Source organism: Convolutriloba macropyga, chromosome 14 (assembly GCF_964194025.1).
Source record: "Convolutriloba macropyga chromosome 14, txConMacr16.3, whole genome shotgun sequence".
Lineage (NCBI taxonomy): Eukaryota > Metazoa > Xenacoelomorpha > Acoela > Convolutidae > Convolutriloba > Convolutriloba macropyga.
The window spans coordinates 39279685-39289842 of NC_134481.1; the positions used below are offsets into that span (position 1 = coordinate 39279685).

General features: G+C 36.1%; 1 protein-coding gene across 1 annotated transcript in view; it reads right to left on the reverse strand.

Moving 5' to 3' along the window:
- LOC142353219 (uncharacterized) overlaps positions 1–10158 on the reverse strand; it is a 511758-nt gene that overhangs the window by 44191 nt on the left and 457409 nt on the right. The gene's annotated exons all lie outside the window — the stretch shown is intronic.

A 10158-nucleotide genomic window follows, 5' to 3' on the forward strand; every position in this document is an offset into this window, starting at 1 on the left:
GATTTGCTCGGAATAATAAAACAGCACATTTTCTTTATGTAATTTTGATTAAAAATCCTCAATATTTGCTGTAATGTTTAATTACAATGTTCAAAAGTTTCATTCTGACAAAAATTTTTTCGAATAACTTCGAGACTCTGATTGGTTCTTCTCCTCTGGTGAATTGTCTCGTGTTTTCGCCACACGAGCTCGTGATCTTATTAGGAATGTCGTATTGTGAGTCAGTATTGAAATGCGTAGAAGCATGCCGTGCATTTAAACGTACCGGCAAAACAATAGGACCTTTAGTTTTATAAAACTAATGGTCCTATTGTTTTAATTAGGAGGTTTGCCTCCTAATTTAAACAATAGGACAATACTCCATTTAAATTCGGAGGTTTGCCTTAATATGTATCCTTTTGCATTTAATTAAAGTTGCATCCGATGTCTAGACGTCGCGCTCCCTGATAATGACCACTACTGCTCAATGCAATAATTTTCAAATCATCCTGGAAGTTTTAGCGTCTGAAAGTTTGGTATAGCGTCTGTGAGATCGTCGACAGAGACAAAGAACAGTAGTGGCCTAGGATCAATCGTTGTGCCACGCTACTGATTACACGTGCGAGATATAGACGTTGATTGCTCATTTAAGCAAATTACTGTTAATTGTTGAGGTAAGACATTATGAGGCATAAAATTTCCAGTGTTTCAAAACATTTTCTATCACATGATGCACCATTTTGTCGAAAGTCTTTACATTTTCAAACCCGGGTTGAATTTTCCGCCCAAAATGATGTAAGAGTGGGGCTGTAATGGGAGGATTCTTTGGGAAAATGCAGCTCAAAACTCTTACGTCTTTTTGGGCTGCATTGGGCTTCCAAGGGGGGTAAAATGGTGTAAGACTGAGGGGGTAAAAGACAAATTAATCCCCCACTCTTACATCTTTTTTGTTCTGCCAAAGGGGGGGGGGGGGTAAACCGATGTAAGAGTTCGGGGGTAATTTGTCTTTTACCCCCTCACTCTTACACCATTTTACCCCCCTTGGCAGACCGAAAAAGCTGTAAGAGTGGGGGGTTAATTTGTCTTTTACCCCCTCACACTTATACCATTTTACCCCCATGGAAGCCCAATGCAGCCCAAAAAGATGTAAGAGTTTTGAGCTGCATTTTTCCTAAAAAATACTCCCATTGCAGCCCCACTCTTACATCATTTTCCCCCCTTGGCAGCCCAACTCTTACATCATACTCCCCCCTGGCAGCCCAACTCTTACGTCATTTTACCCCCCTTGGCAGCTCAACTCCTACATCATTTTACCCCCCCCCCCCCCCCTGGCAGCCCAACTCTTACATCATTTAACCCCCTCAATCTTTTAGCCCCCATACCTGAAGACTGCCAGTCTTGAACCCACAACCTCTGTACCCTCAGCTGCGTCGCCTTATCCTCCAGACCATCAAAGCTTGTCCAACTCTTGACGGTCTATATATATATATATATATATATATATAAAAATATATATATATATATATATATATATATATATATATATATGAATAAAACTTGTTAGAATTACCCCATCTCAACAAATTACCCACTCACTCTTACATCATTAAACCCCATCTGAACAATTTACCCCTCATTCTTACACCAATTTGCCCCCCTTGGCAGCCAACTCTTACCTCATTTTACACCATCTGGACAAATTAGCCTCTCACTCTTATGCCATTTTACCCCCCTTGGCAGCCCAACTCTTACGTCATTTCCCCCCCCCCGAACGAATTACCCCCTCACTCTTACACCATTTTACCCCCCTTGGCAGCCCAACTCTTACATCATTTTATCCCCTCTGAATTTAAATCAGGTGGGAGAGGGGTAATTTCTGAAAAGTCCTCCCGTTGCAGCCCATTGCAGCCCACTCTTACATGGCAATTTCAGTCAGGGGGTAACTCCTGAAAAATCCTCCCATTGCAGCCCATTGCAGCCCACTCTTACATGGCAATTTCAGTCAGGGGGTAACTCCTGAAAAATCCTCCCATTGCAGCCCATTGCAGCCCACTCTTACATGGAAATTTCAGTGAGGGGGGTAATTCCTGAAAAGTCCTCCCTTTGCAGCCCATTGCAGCCCCTTCTTACATGGCAATTTCAGTCAGGGGGTAATTTTTCAAAAGTCCTCCCATTGCAGCCCAACTCTTACATCATTTTACCCCCTCTGAACAAATTACCCTCACACTCTTACATCAATTTACTCCCTATAGACAAATTACCCCCCATTCTTACATCAAAATGGGAGGATTTTAGGGAGGGAATGGGAGGACATTCGACCCGGGAAGTAAAACTGAAAGATCCTATACTTTGCGTCAACGTAGTTTTTGTAAATAGAACATAAGAATTTCTATGGCTGCGAATATATTTTTCCCGTAGCTAAATTGAAATTTATGCAGTTTATTTGGTCAGTTTTCAGAGAGTGCGTCAGAATTTATTTCGATAACTTTGCCAAAAGAGCATAAAAAAATTATTGGTCGATAACAGCTATATCTGCTTTAGCTCTATCTTGGAAAATCATGGAGATATAACGTTTTGTCTAATTTATCCGATGAACACAGTAATTGACTGACTGCTTCAAAAACAAGGGATAGTAATTTTCTCACGTTTTAAGGCATTTCTTGACAATAGCATTTCAAATATCGCCAGTTAAAGTTCAATTATATAATGATTGCTGATCAAAAACTTTTTAATTATATCAGATATCAGGATTTTTTAAATTTTTTTGAAGTAAGAATTGATATATTGAAAAAAAAATCGAAAAAGACAAAGACACATTGGAAAACTTTCAAAAACGGCTGTGCCTTGTTTTGTCTGATTACGCGAATACGTGTCCTATTTTGACATTGTTTGGTGTTATGAGATTTATCATAATCAAACACAGATAATTCTGGATATTTTTGAATCTTTGACTCCTGGAAATATTGGCTTGAAGAATCATACAGACTCAAATCCATCTGCTCACTAAATTCATTTTCTGAACGGTTATTTTAATTAGTTGGTGATTATTCGGATTTGGTCGTGTTACAGAGACATTGGTATCCTTGCTTCTGGTAAGGAAGATAAATTCTTGGTAACATTCGATGTAATCTTTATTTATCAATGTGTCATTCAAGCGCTGCGATTGCTTTATTGGGTAATCGACATTGATATTACAGAAGGGATCGAAAGGTGATTGGACATTGGTTTTGTAAAGAACTTCCAAATACTTTTCAAAACTTTTTTAAAAACGGGTTTGGTTTAGTTTGGAAATATCATTTGCCCTTTTGTTAATTCAAAAGTGACTGCTACCTGTTTGTGATAGGAGAAAGTCTTTTTACTAAAAATTGTAGGTTAAAGACAGGTTTGAATCAATAAATTCTAGAACTGAGTTTTCGTAGTCTTGTGGAGTGCTCATATGTGACAGTTTGCCTCGGAGAAAATGTTGTCGCCTGCTAATACTTTTTTGAGTGGTTTTCTGTAATAATTTAGAAGATGTCAGAATAAAAAAATTGATTGAAAGCATCAACTTGCCATTTATAGGGACTGTTTTCAGGGGGTGATGAAATAGGCAGAAATGAGTTTACTCTGCTCTTTAATTGAAATTCTTCATGAGAAAGACAATTAGTAACAGCCAATTGGACTGCCTCATTTTCTGTTTTAAAACCATTGGTTGTTCTATCTTTCGGATGAACTGAAAGACTTGGGAGAGAAAAAACTGAGGAATTTTTGCTCTAAACCATTTTCTGTTAGACAGATTTTTTTAGCCGCTCTTTGATAGTGCTTACTTAATTTTGGTCCCCTTTCAAGCCTAATTCAACTCCTAATATTGAAAGAGAGCAGATTGGTTTTGTTTAACCAACTGATTTCAGTTAGGTTTTCAGTTGAAAAGTTCGATGTTTTCTCATTGTATTCAGTGCAATTTATGCCGATCTTCATTTAAAAATTTACATTTCTCATCTTTGTATGCTTTCGATTGAAATTGTATTCATAGATGTCAAGATGTAGTGCACCTTTTGATTAATCGTGTTTTTTAGAAAATTTTGTCAGCAAATAAGTGCTTCCTTAACAATGAATAGTTCCAATACTAATTTTACTAGTCTAACATTTAGATGCTGGTGTTTGCAGACGATTATTCACCTCATAAAAATCATTCTCGTGATCTCTTCAAAAAACCTTTTACTAACTTGCAAGCAGAATTGCAATGGAAGAACTGAATATTTTGAGATCTTATAAAGCTTGGTGTTTGATTTCACTAGACAATTGCTCCAGAGTTTAACCAATCGACATAAACGAGGTCTGAAAAAGTAAGATAGCCATATTTTTGTGCCTTAAACAAGACGACCAACAGAGACGACGTACATCTGTCCTTTTGAAAAAAAAAGTGTTTTCCAATCAGTTTTTCATGCATTCAGCAGAAGTGTTTTTGAAGAGCCTCCCAAGGCTATATATTTATTAGGATAAAAAGAAATCGTGTTCAACTTCAGTCAGAAACTCGTAAACTATCAAACCGTTTCTATTGAGTATCAACTCATTCAAGTCTCAAGAAGGTACAACATAAAAGAATTCAGTTGTGATGACTATGTACGCCCTGGCTTTACCTCAGACCATTTATATGCCTAAAGATCAAAATTTGACTCAGAAAGGGTACCCAGATAATAAAGATTTATCTTGTTGCCTTGATTCAATACGAATTGCACTAAATAAACTCAGTGAACATGGCTGTGCATTTATATTGTAATCAGTTGCCATCTCATTTCACAATCGAAAATCCTTTAGGAAGCCACTTTTTTGCGGAATTGATTGTTGATGTTATTGAGGGGCATTTTGCTCTGGGATCATTCATTGTCTCTGGTTATAGCTGCAACGAATTCATGAAAAAAACTACAAAATTAATTTGCATGCATAAAAATGCCAAACAAAATAGATTAATCTCTCGTGAACGTGTGAAAATCAATCACAAATGAACTAAAAGACTAGTTTACTTTGATTGCAAGAATTATTTAAAATTCTGAGAGCTTGTGGCGGCAAATGGAGAGAAAAAGATTTAATTTTAATGGAAGGATTAGAATTGATTTTGAAACATGTCCCCTATGTTGAATCAATCCATTTATAATGGTAACTTTTGGGACGTTTACTCAACCCCGTCTAGAGAAATTTTTACTAAACATTCAATTATATTAAGTCAGGGCAAACGGATAAAAGAAATCTATTTAAATATGCCAGCTTCTAGTGAATCTTAACGCCATAGATGCCAAACCTTTCAAGAAAAAACTCCGCCAGAAATCAGAAAACAAATGCAGACACGGAGTGAAATAAAATGTGCAAAAAATATTTTATCAAGCTATGGAAAAATTAGCCTAATTAGCTATAGAAAATAGAAAATAATTCTGGCTAAATGCACTTACAAAAGCATCAATTTGATCTAATCAAGAGAAAGTTGAGAGATGTATTTTTCCTTAGATATCAAAAGGATCCCGTAAAAATGCCACCAAAAATACAAATTAGGAGTTTTTTGATGTAGCGCACGCTCAAAATTGCCCATAATTTGCACGCTCATAAATGGATATACGAAATCAGACACAACAAAATCCGTGATTAATTTGCCAAACTGCTCAATAAAGATTTGCTGGGATGTTGATCTAGAACCCTGTCTTAAGCCTTTGCAAGGTGGAAGGTATCAAAATTCAAACTTTTCTTTGAATCTCATTTAAGTGGATTTTTTTTCGACGTGAAAGTTGTCGATCCAGAAAAAGAATCCAGTTTGAGATAAAGATAATCGAAGTCGAGAAGGCCACCTTCTGTTCGTTTATTTTCTCCTGAACACGAAGAGCTGGTCTGTCTGCATCATGAGTCATGCAGAAATTGGCTACCAGGACCACCGATAAGAAAGAAGATTCATGTTCGGACTTGATATTGTTCATCAGCACTAAAAAAATTTTTGGACTTTTTTGTAGCTTCATACTCTGTCTCAGTGGTGCTCGCTGTATGCACCGACAACCTGCAATAGAATCGTGTCTCGTATCTGTTGAAGTGGAACGGCGGCTGTTGCACTTGACTCGATACTCGACTTGCCGCCCCAATTTGACCGACTACGTTTTTAGAAGGAGGAGTTTCTCTCAAATGGTTTTATACATTCTATTACTACCCGTTTTGAGAATTTCGTTGGATTCAAACATAAGAATTGTCAGTTTTTGTCGGTTTTACTTCGCCAAAACTGATCAACGTCCTTACCTTTTATGGTCGTTTTGATCGATTTTCGTCGGTATTTAAACGTAAGAATCGTTTGTTTCTGCCGTTCTAAAAATCATACAAAAATAAAAGTCCCTGTCAGGATTCGAACCTGTGATCCCGTATTTACTATCCACCTTCTCCTCCACTGCACCACCACTCAATTAGTGTTACTCTCCTTTTTGTTTTTATAACAAATTGAGCCTGACAATAATGACAAAAACTACGCTAATCGACACTTCTTTCATCAAATATCAAGGAAAGCGACAATAATCGACATTCCCTACATAAAAAAACCGACGAAATCGACAAAATTCGACAAAAAAAACGACGCTTCTTGCGTCGATTTTGTCGTATTTTCTCAACCCGGGATCATACTATTTTACTTGATGGAGCAAGCGGAGACACAAACGCTTGTTCTGTTTCAATGTATCATTTTGATTTTACTAATAACAACCAGAATATTGTACGTCTAACTATCTTAAGCACTCCAGTTAATAAACGCAATCTAGTGAAAACTCAAAATTAACCGTTTACATTTCATAATCTGTGCTTCCACTGTTTATAATAAAGTTGGCGTTGCTGTGATTGCAAGAGAGGTCTGTGTGTCTTGCTTGTTACTTAGCCGGATTTTATTTCGACGTTCGTTCCTGTCAAATCACATCGTCACCTGATTTTGCTAGACATTAAAGATTTTTGCAACTGAAGAGATAACTTGTATGTCTTGGCCCCTGTCGCTTTCAGACCATTTTTTGACGTCGGCGCAAATACTTTTCAAAGATTCGAAAATCAGAGATAACCTCGAGGACTAAGTCGTTGCAATTGAACACGGGAAATCTATGTTGTTGAGTTTTCAGTCTTGATCCGTATCGTAGAAGGAAGCCAGTTTAATACGTTCGTTCATTGCTTATGTTCCTCGTGGACCTGCCGTGCTATGTGATTAAACCATCCGAGCTCATATGTTTTTCTTATGATTCAGTAGATCCCGACTGATGGTTTAAGAGTGATGTTGACTCATTTTAGCTTCGGTTACTAGATGATCGTCCACCATAGTTCAATATTTTACATCAAAGGCAGATCGGGGCTCAATAGTCTAACACACTGCAGCAAATGACTTTATGTGTTCTTAAGTAACTCTTTTAAGCCTTTAGGTCCGTGCAAATGAAGATATATAGTACTTGTATTTGCTCCGCATATAACCTATAGTTTTAATGAAATTCTACGGCATAATGTTTTTCCTGAACAATTAGATATTGCAACTGTTGCTCCGTTATTCGAAAAAGATTATCCTATCCATGTTTTGAACTTCAGACCTATATCAAAAAATTACGTTTTTTGTTTCTAAACCCTTTGAATAATTACTGAATGAGCAAATATTAAGTTGTATTTTGGAGCATAAGAAAATCATCAAGGAATCAATTGTATTCAGCAAATTTTCAACTAATGGATCTTTACTATTATACTTACAGAAAGTTTTGGTGAGAAAGTATACAATCAAAAAATTGTTTACATTGCTTTAGTATACCTCTCAAAAATTTCTTTCCAATTCATCAGAACTAATGGAAATTTTGAAAAAAATGGCTTCAGGCTGCTTTGAGGTTAACGAAAACTTTTTAGATGAAATTTCTGATCGAATTCAAGAAATAACTTTCTAGCTGGTACTAAGTCAAAAAAGGTGTGATCGGTTCAATCCTCTTCTCTTTAATCAATACATTAACCATCTCAACAAAAGATCAAATAGCAGTTTGAAATCAAAACGACGATGATTTCCTGTTATACTCTTCTAATATTGCTGACTGACTCAATTACTGACTGGCTTAATAATGTCATATTTCAAATTTCAAAAATATGGTTCACTACATTTTAATGCCGACAAAACAAAACAGATTATGTTGAATGGTAATCGCCAACTGCGGCACTTAAGCAAAAAACGATTATAATAAATTCGTACGAGGAAAAAAATGAATACTTGATTTCATCTTTGGAATGACAATTAAACTGGGGACTAAAAACAACATTCTTGGGGTCATAATTTAAAACTTCAAATGAACTCAGAGATAACAAAAACACCTTAGACTTCCTTCAGCGACTTTATTTACGTTCAATCTGGTATGTTATGATTAATTACCTCACCAACCATTCAAAAAGGCACTTACAACTACCGAGTTAAAATTATCACAATTTAGGTTGAACAAAAAAAGTTTTTGTCATCATTTATCTAATTATTCAAACAACTCTTTTTTTCGATTCTACGGTTCTGTTTCTGTTTCTTTTTTATTTTCCAAAAATTAACCTACTGTCAAACAAAACATGAGAGATTTTGATTTTGGCTTTAATAGTTATTGTTTGTTCCCCGGGTCGAAGCTTCCAGCGTTAAAAATTGATGAAAAGAGTGTAACGAATGACAAATTAGGTATTTCCACAGTTAGTTAACCAATTGTTGAGCTAATTCCACCGTTAAATTGCAAGTTTCATTTTTAATTCCACCTTTAAATTGCCTTCTTTTTTTAATTTCACTTTTAGTTATCGATTTTCCACTGTATTATCACTGTTTCCACGCTAAAAAATTGGCATACTAACTGTGGAAAAAACTATTTTAGTGGCTCATTACTCTTTTTTCCATCAATTTTTTACGGTGGAAGCCTCGACCTGGGCAACAAACCATTACTGTTAAAATCAAAATCAATTTCCCTCGTATTTTGTTTGACAGTAGGTTAACATTGGGAAACAGCACCACTTGAAAAGTTCCATTCGCACAAATCATTTTCACTTCGCACAAATCATTTCACAAATCATTTTCACAAGATTATAGGAAGATTACAACATGCGATCATCGTCAGTCTGCATGAATTGCGATTCAGCAGTTTCTTGAGATCGTTAACGTACAGATTGGATTCTAGAGATGAACCAGCGGTATCGTTTCGCTTGATCAAAAGCTGAGTGGAATAATATGGGCCAGTCATCTAGAAGTTTTAGTCAAGCATAATGTAACATTCAAAGCATTTAGCCGGCACACTCATATAGTGTAGCAGTAGAAATACTGGATGTATTCCTCCAACCAATCAGAGACTGAGAAGACACTATTCTCTTATATAAAGCGCATGCAGCACTAACTCTAGTCACTCTGTTAGCTTAGATACACCATGTGTATACACCTGACTCCGGTGCTATACTGTATTACCACCGTATTAATAGAAGTTTATCTTCTGTGTCTTATTGAGTCCGTCAATCTTATAGATATAGGTAAGTCTACTTCACGCGCAGAAATAAGTAGCACTAGCTCTTTATACCTTAAGGCTGTAAAAGGAGCCCACCTCGGGTCTGCCTTAATACTATCCCTATTCTATTAAATAAATGCTTTAGACTATTCATTTTTGCAACTTTCATTTCTAAATTAATTTCTTTAGCGAAAAGTGCGACCTTGTTGCAAGGCTTGAATTCAAGTGGCATGATGATAATATTCATTAAACGATTTTCCTTGAAAAGAATCTGAAATTAAAATTTGAATTTTAAACTATCAGATAGATAAATTAGTTATTTCACACGAATTGGAAAATAATGCAAACTGAATTAAGAAAGAATCTTTAGGTAATAATTTCAATCAACTGCTTCTCAAACGTAGTTAATCATTTCGTGAAGATAAACTGCACACAACAAAATTCTTTACAAAATTGTGCAATTTAAGAAAACCAATAGAGCTGATTTTTAAAAATGTCTTGAAAAAAATGTTTTTGCCTCATTTGATGTGTTTTGACAATCTTGTTAGATCTGGTCGGATTTTTGGATTTTTGTAAGGAAGCGAATTTGTATGATATTACATAGCAGTAAGCAGTCTCTAACATTTCCCAAACACCCCACACCCCCCCCCCCCCTAATAACGACTAAAGCTTGAAATTTGTTCGCGCCTGATGTGTCAAATAGAACAAATTC